At 42.1% G+C, this 7,231-nt stretch overlaps 1 long non-coding RNA gene across 1 annotated transcript in view; it reads left to right on the top strand.

Annotated features, from left to right (window-relative positions):
- The window catches only part of LOC106521095 (uncharacterized), a 25,698-nt gene that overhangs the window by 15,252 nt on the left and 3,215 nt on the right, over window positions 1-7,231 (top strand). Inside the window, exon 2 of the long non-coding RNA XR_001310631.1 lies at window positions 153-233. This is a non-coding gene — a long non-coding RNA (uncharacterized LOC106521095). The remainder of the gene's footprint in view (window positions 1-152; window positions 234-7,231) is intronic.

The raw sequence follows: 7,231 nt of genomic DNA on the forward strand, positions 1-7,231 counted from the left end.
CCCCCACCCCCTGCCCCCCCTCGGGGTGGGATTGTGGCAAGCGAGTTGCTTCGGGTTTTTAACAGCGACTGTCATTATTTGTTGACAGTTGTTCATCATCCTCTCAACATTTATTGTGTTTCCCTGACAGTATTTCTTTGTTCCCTCTGCAGCTCTGACTGCTGTCACATGAGCTGAGGCCTGAGAAGATGTCAGGAATCAGCAGCGCGCCGTGAGATGTTTCACACTGCAAAGTGAGGTGAAGAGGGATGCAGATGGTGAACTTGTAAGGCTAAAACTCCTTGACAAAGATAAATACTTGTAATTATGAAAGCAGTTCATTGTTTCACATTTAGCTTCCATGACGTGATGCAAAACAAAAGCAACCTGTCCCACTTTTATTGCCTTCGTAATGAAGTATAAATACTTTTTTTGTTGTTTATTTATTTAAGAAAGAACAGTGCATGTTAGAGAAAATGCCAGAATTAGCCATAAAGGCTAGTTTTCATCTGTAGTCCCTTTGTTACTTTACTTACATAGAAATTTTGATTATCTTTCCTTAATGGAGTAAATTTTATGCCAGGTTTTTACCTTTACTCCTTACATTTTAAACAATAGTCTCATTACTCCTGTGTCACTATGGCTTATTCTAGTTTTGGTTCTTTAAAAAAGGAAGAAGAAAAAAAACCTATCCAGATAAATCTCTAATGTAATACAGCCCCATTTCCACTGAAGTTGGGACATTGTGTAAAAACTAACTAAAAACAGAATATGATGATTTGCAAATCTTTTTCAGCCTATATTCTATTGAATACACTACAAAGTCAAGATATTTTATGTTCAAATTGATCATCTTTATTGCTTTTTTGCAAAAATTCACTCGTTTTGAATTTGATGCCTGCAGCAAGTTCCAAAAAAAGCAGAGACAGTGTATGTTTACCGCTGTGTTACATCACCTTTCCTTTTAACAACACTCAATAAGTGACTGGGAACTGAGGACATAATTGTAGAAGCTTCAGAAGTCTTTACCATTCATGCTTGATGAATAACGTCTCTTGTCATTTTGTGCTTCATAATGCTCCACACATTTTCAAAAGGAGACTGGTCTGGACTGCAGACAGGCCAGTCCCTGCACGCTTTTCTACAACCAAGCCACGCTGCTGTAACACAAACAGAATGTGGCGTAAGCTTGGGTCGTCACCTGACTTTATTTGTACACAAATCTGTCTCGGTTAAAGCTCCACAGTTTTTATCAGTCAGATTCCTCTGTGCACAATGTCTGTTATATCTCCATCCCTAAGTTTTTGACGATTTGACTATCTTTATAAATGTCTGCCGACTTCTGGAAATGAGTTGTATTTTTTAACCGAGTAGTTGAAGCAGAATGCAACATCCGAGCACTCCCAACACAAACAAACACGCCTACGAACTTCTGACGAATCACACAATAAGTTCTTATGTGGAGGGGGGTAAAAAGTTCTGCCGGTCGGGTTGTGACAAAGAATGACAGAGAATGAGAATGAAATTTTCATCATGAAACCGTGACGGGAACCGCGACAATCCGAGTCGATTTCGGCAGTCGGAGGGAGTGTGAAGTACACTTCAACGTGATGTGAGACAGCGGGTCGGTGATTGTGTCATTTTGGACGTCTTTTTCCTGACTGAGTATAAACATGCTGAAGATGCAGCGGGCCATAAATTATCTTAGATACTTCCTCTGCCCTCCCACAGCTCATAAAAGTATAAAACAATAATGATGACTGGATATTGTGTTTTTTGTTTCACTCAATGATCAGTGGGGTTAAGTGAAGAGTCTGCGAAGGAAAAGCTTTTTTTTTTGTTAATGGTTAGCTTCAGCTCCATGCTCACATTCAACAGGATCAAACCAACTGCTTTTCTAGCTCTTTTAACAGGCTTCAAACAAAATTTTTTAAAACAAAATAACCTACAGAAGGAAGACCTGCTCTGAGTCCTGCTCCACAGCGCTGCCTTTCTCCTCATGAACAAACACACCCACAAAGTTCTAACCAATCACACACTCTGAACCGCAAGGTCCGCATCGCAGAGTTTGGACTGGAGGCACACATGACGGCTGTCACCGGGGACAGCAGCGGGAGAGCATGAAGTTACAACATTTTTTATCACTCAGCAGGTGGAGGAAGATGTGTGACTCTAATGCAGCGTTCACACCGAACGCGATTTCAGCTTCAAAATCGCAGCCAACGCTCAAGTTGGTCACTTGTGCACTTTGAGGTCAGTCGCAGGACAGCTCTTGAAGCGCTGCACGGCAAGAGCCTCCCCGCCCCTCCCTCCTCTGTCGGGCTCTGTTTAATGTCGGATGAGGAAGTGGCTTTGCTTTATTTACAGAGAGCAAGAGCATGTCACGTTCATCAGATAATTAATTCATAATTAATTCACCAGATAAATCAGAGACATTCTGAGTTTCATCACCCAGGAGCTGAGGGAGAGGCTCACAGCTCGCTTTCAGGACTATTTTTGTCCCGAGTCCAGCCTGATGAGCCACTGCCACGCATTGATGAGGATATCTCCTGTCAGGACACCGACTGCAGGCACTCGATTTCAGCTAAAGAGCTCCTCTCCATGTGTTTCAGGTTAGTGGACATCATTCAGTAAACTGTCCCGTCGGGAAATATGTTGCTACGTCACACAGTGGAGTCTCTCTGATTGGTTGACGCTGCGCGTCGAGCTGCAAAAGTTCAGATTTTCTAACTTCAGCGATTTGCGCATCAAGCACGTCAAACGCTCAGATCGTTCAAATCACGCTGCTCTAATCACGCTTGAGGCACCGCAGCCCTTCCCGACGCTGATTGAAGCGCGTCCACCATAGACTATGTATGTAAACCTGAGGCTCCCGATGCTGAAATCGCGTTCGGTGTGAACGCACCATAATGGCATCTTAGTAGCATCATAATAGCATCTTTGTTCAGTTTGTCGCGGTAAAGAATACTGCTCTTCAGTTTGTCTCGGTCCATTGTGTTTTGTGTTTTGAAAATGGTTGTCCTTCAACAGGGTGGCCGCTACCCACCATGCAATGCGTCGTATTTTGGTTAGCAAATTAGCATTACAACATGGCGGCCGTTACCCAGCATGCAATGCGTCATGCCGTTCGATCCAAATTCCATTCCCTTTTCCAATTGTCTTCCTGAAATAAGCTGTTTATACCATTCAGCCTTAAATACCTTCACAGATGTGCAAGTTACCCACCCCACAATACGGTATTTATATTTTATTATAATTTGATAAATAATGGCCAAAAAATCCAGAGTAGACAGAATTTTGTGACATTATGATCTTAAAAATTACATTATCTCACATTAATAGTCAGACCAAGACATTAAGACAAATATTTTCCCATATCTCAGTATTTTGCCTATCAAGTCATAAAAGTAAATTCTTTTACAGAAAGTAAGCATGACATGGAAGTCACATGCAGGTCTACTGATGTTTATTTACCTCAACATGAAATGTTAAAAAAACAACAATATTTATGTCAATTCAGGAGGAAAAAAGTCTGGAAGGATTGTTGTCCAGTGTGGGCGAGCTGTTCTGACAGACCACTAACTCTGTGTTTGACCCTGACTCAGGCTGCAGAGGGGTTTCACATAATCTGTCAGCAGAGGCACAGTTAGCTCCGTCCATCCATCCGTTTTCTGCTGCTTATCCAGGGTTGGGTCACGGGGGCAGCAGCCTAAGCAGAGAGACTCAGACTTCCCTCTCCCCAGCCGCTTGGGCCAGCTCCTCTGGCGGAATCCCAAGGCGTTCCCAGGCCAGCCAAGAAACATAGTCCCTCCAGTGTGTCCTGGGTCTTCCTCTGGGTCTCTTCCCAGTGGGACGTGCCCGGAACACCTCACCAGAGAGGCGTCCAGAAGGCATCCTTACCAGATGCCCAAGCCACCTCAACTGGCTCCTCTCGACGTGGAGGAGCAGCAGGTCTACTCTGAGTCCCTCCAGGATGACTGAGTTTCTCTCTAAAGGAGAGCCCAGACACCCTGTGAAGGAAACTCATTTTGGCCGCTTGTATCCGTGATCTCCTTCTTTTGGTCACTACCCAAAGCTCGTGACCATAGATGAGGGTAGTAAAAAACCCTTGGTTGAAGCCTTCTGGCTCAGCTCCGGCTTCAACCACGACAGACCGGTACAACGTTCGCATCACTGCAGAAGCAGCACCAATCCACCTGTTGATCTCCCGCTGCATTCTTCACTCATTCGTGAACAAGACCCCGAGATACTTAAACTCCTCCACTTGGGGCAGGACCTCCTCCTCGAACCAGAGAAGCCAGCCTACCATTTTCCGGCTCAAGACCATGGTCTCCAATTTGGAGGCACTGATCCTCATCCCGACCGCTTCACACTCGACTGTGAACCGCTCCAGTGAGAGCTGGAGATCATGATCTGATGAAGCCAATAGGACCACATCATCCACAGAAAGCAGAGATGTGATCCTAAGGTCACCAAAACAGATTTCCTCAACACCTTGGCTGCACCTAGAAATTCTGTCCATAAAAGTTATGAACAGAATCAGTGACAAAGGGCAGCCTTGTCGCTTCTGAGTATCGAGACATTTTAGTACTTGTCAAAATGCTGGTGTCGGACTCGACACAGATATTTGTTTTTGTAAAATCTAATTCTACATTGTTTTTAATTTCACATTACATGGCTGTTCCAGTAAGTCTCCCAGGCTGCGCTGGAAGCCCTACAGATTGACAACACTGCTGCTGTTTGCACTTGCTTCGATTTCTAACTTTGTTCTGTGTAAATATATTACATACATCCTGTTGTCAGGTGTGAATTATAGTGTATACAACCCCAGTTCTGGGATTTTGTGTGAAATGCAAATATAAACTGAACGTAAGGATTTGCAAATCTCATAAACCCATATTTTATTCACTTAATAACGAAGTAAACCATAGTTTAAACATCTGATGTGCTTATTATATTCCATTGTAAATAAAATATAGGTTTACGAGGTTTACAAACTATTGCAATCTGACTTTAAGTTTTACAGAACGTCCAACTTTTTGGAATTGAAGTTTATAACAACTTAACTTGGTGACCGTTCCAGCTTCATGGTTGAAAAATGTTAAATGAATTAATTTGGTTTTTGGGGCTTGGATTTATTGGACACACTTTACGGGAAGCCAGAATTTTGGACAGCCAGCCTGGAACATGTCAAAAATCAATCATCACTTGTTGAGGGTCGAGAATGTTTGCGAGAGATTCTAAAATTTGTGGCGTTTCTCTGGCTTGTTCTTCTGGACCTGCCAAATCTGCTGCATCCTTCTATATGAAGTCATAAACAAAAGAAATTTGTTGAGAGGACATTATAACTCTGTTTTGTAAAGAATAATTCGACTGAAGTGAGTGAATTTTGAACAGTTTCTTGTCTTTAGCAAAGTGGAGAAATTATAATTGCAGAAGCAGTGAGTTTTATAAAAAGACTCTTCAGTGCAGAGAAGTGAAAAAGAACCAATAGAGTTCTGATAACGTGCTGTGCAACCAATGATTCAGTCTGAACATTTTGTTCCTTTAATTAAATGGTGAAACCACAAATATGCTTTGTGTGTCACTGATGACACGAGCCGAGTGAGATGCAGACAGAACGAGAAAACTAACCTCTTGTGCAAAGGTGGCAGGTAAATAACAGGACACAAAAACAGATTGGTTAATCTCATTGCAAGTTACACCACAAATACAAAACAACAACAACAAAAACTTCTTAGAAAATACCAGGATCATAGGTTTTTATTACCAGCAGCAACTGCTTCTTCTGTCAGCTTGTAACAGCAGCAGAAGTTACAACCAGCTGTGACTTTAAGATTTGATTACATTTACTCCAAAAATTCAGGAGAGCTCTATTTAAGATGTTTAGAAGATTTAAAAGAAAAAAGTAAAATTTGGATTTTTTTATTTATATGTATAGTATATTGCGTAACAGTACTTAAGTCTTAAAATCTTTGGTTTGGGACAAGTTTGTTCTCATAATTTATCCACACCAAATAAAAAATAAAGCTGGAAATATTTTATTATTTAAAGCAAAGAGTAACTAAAGTAATGGGTCTTAAAGGAATGCATGTTCTCACCACCTTACAGTATATGTTAAACCAACACCTTGCGTGATCTGTTTATGCTTAGAATATGTATGGAAAATGAATCAGCTACTACCACCTAACACTTTACTTTTATATCTGTTAAACTGACAGTGAGAAACACATTTTTTATTGACTAATGTCTGACAGCTGACTTGCCAAAATGAAGTACATGCAAGTATCCTTTAAGTATACTAATTTTAAACAAACAAACAAAAGACAGAGAGAGAGTATACCTTCAATTTACTTTTATGTACTTATCAGAAATATATTTGATAATGTTTATGCGACCATCCATCCATTATCTATACCCGCTTCCTCCATTCAGGATCACGGGGTCACAGGTGCCCATATCCAGCAGTCACGGTGCAAAGGGTGGGGTACACCCACGGGTCACAAGTCCATCACAGGGCCACACAGTTTATGTGGCCTATATACTGAAAGATATACAAAATTGTGGAAAGAAACAACTATACTTAAAGATGCAGCATGGAGGACTGAGAGAACTGTGGACTTCAGGCAGAAACATACTCCCTCCGCACCACCAACGTCAACAAGTGTTGCTGCAGTTTCATGATGAAAATTACGTCACCGGGCTTCGCAGCGTCTGCTCAGCCTCCCTTTTGGCACAACACGCCGGTAGAACTGTTTACCCCCCCTCCTTTGACGACAGTAATGTGTGATTGGTCTGAAGTTTGTGGGCGTGTTTGTACTGAAAGCGCTCGGACACTGGGTTAAAAGAAAAAAAATCAGTGACTCGCTTCCAGAGCCGACTGTTACCAGGAAGGAGAGTTTTATAAAGATAGTTAAACCGTGAAAAACTCATGAAAGGAGATTAAACAGACATTGTGCACTGAGGAATCTGACTGATGAAAACTGTGGAGCTTTAACCGGGACAGATGTGGCTAAATAATGTTGGGTGAGTGACGAGTGTCACTTTATTCCTGCATTGTCGAATGTAGGGGGGAAGAAACTCCATGCAGTGACGTATGCTGCAATGGGAGGGGTGTCCCAGGAGCTCAGCATGGTGTGTCTCCACAGCTATGAAAGATGTGTGTGTGTGTGTGTGTGTGTGTGTGTGTGTGTGTGTGTGTGTGTGTGTGTGTGTGTGTGTGTGTGTGTGTGTGTTTGTGTGTGTGTGTGTG

The sequence above is a fragment of the Austrofundulus limnaeus genome, unplaced genomic scaffold (assembly GCF_001266775.1).
Source record: "Austrofundulus limnaeus strain Quisiro unplaced genomic scaffold, Austrofundulus_limnaeus-1.0 Scaffold102, whole genome shotgun sequence".
NCBI lineage: Eukaryota > Metazoa > Chordata > Actinopteri > Cyprinodontiformes > Rivulidae > Austrofundulus > Austrofundulus limnaeus.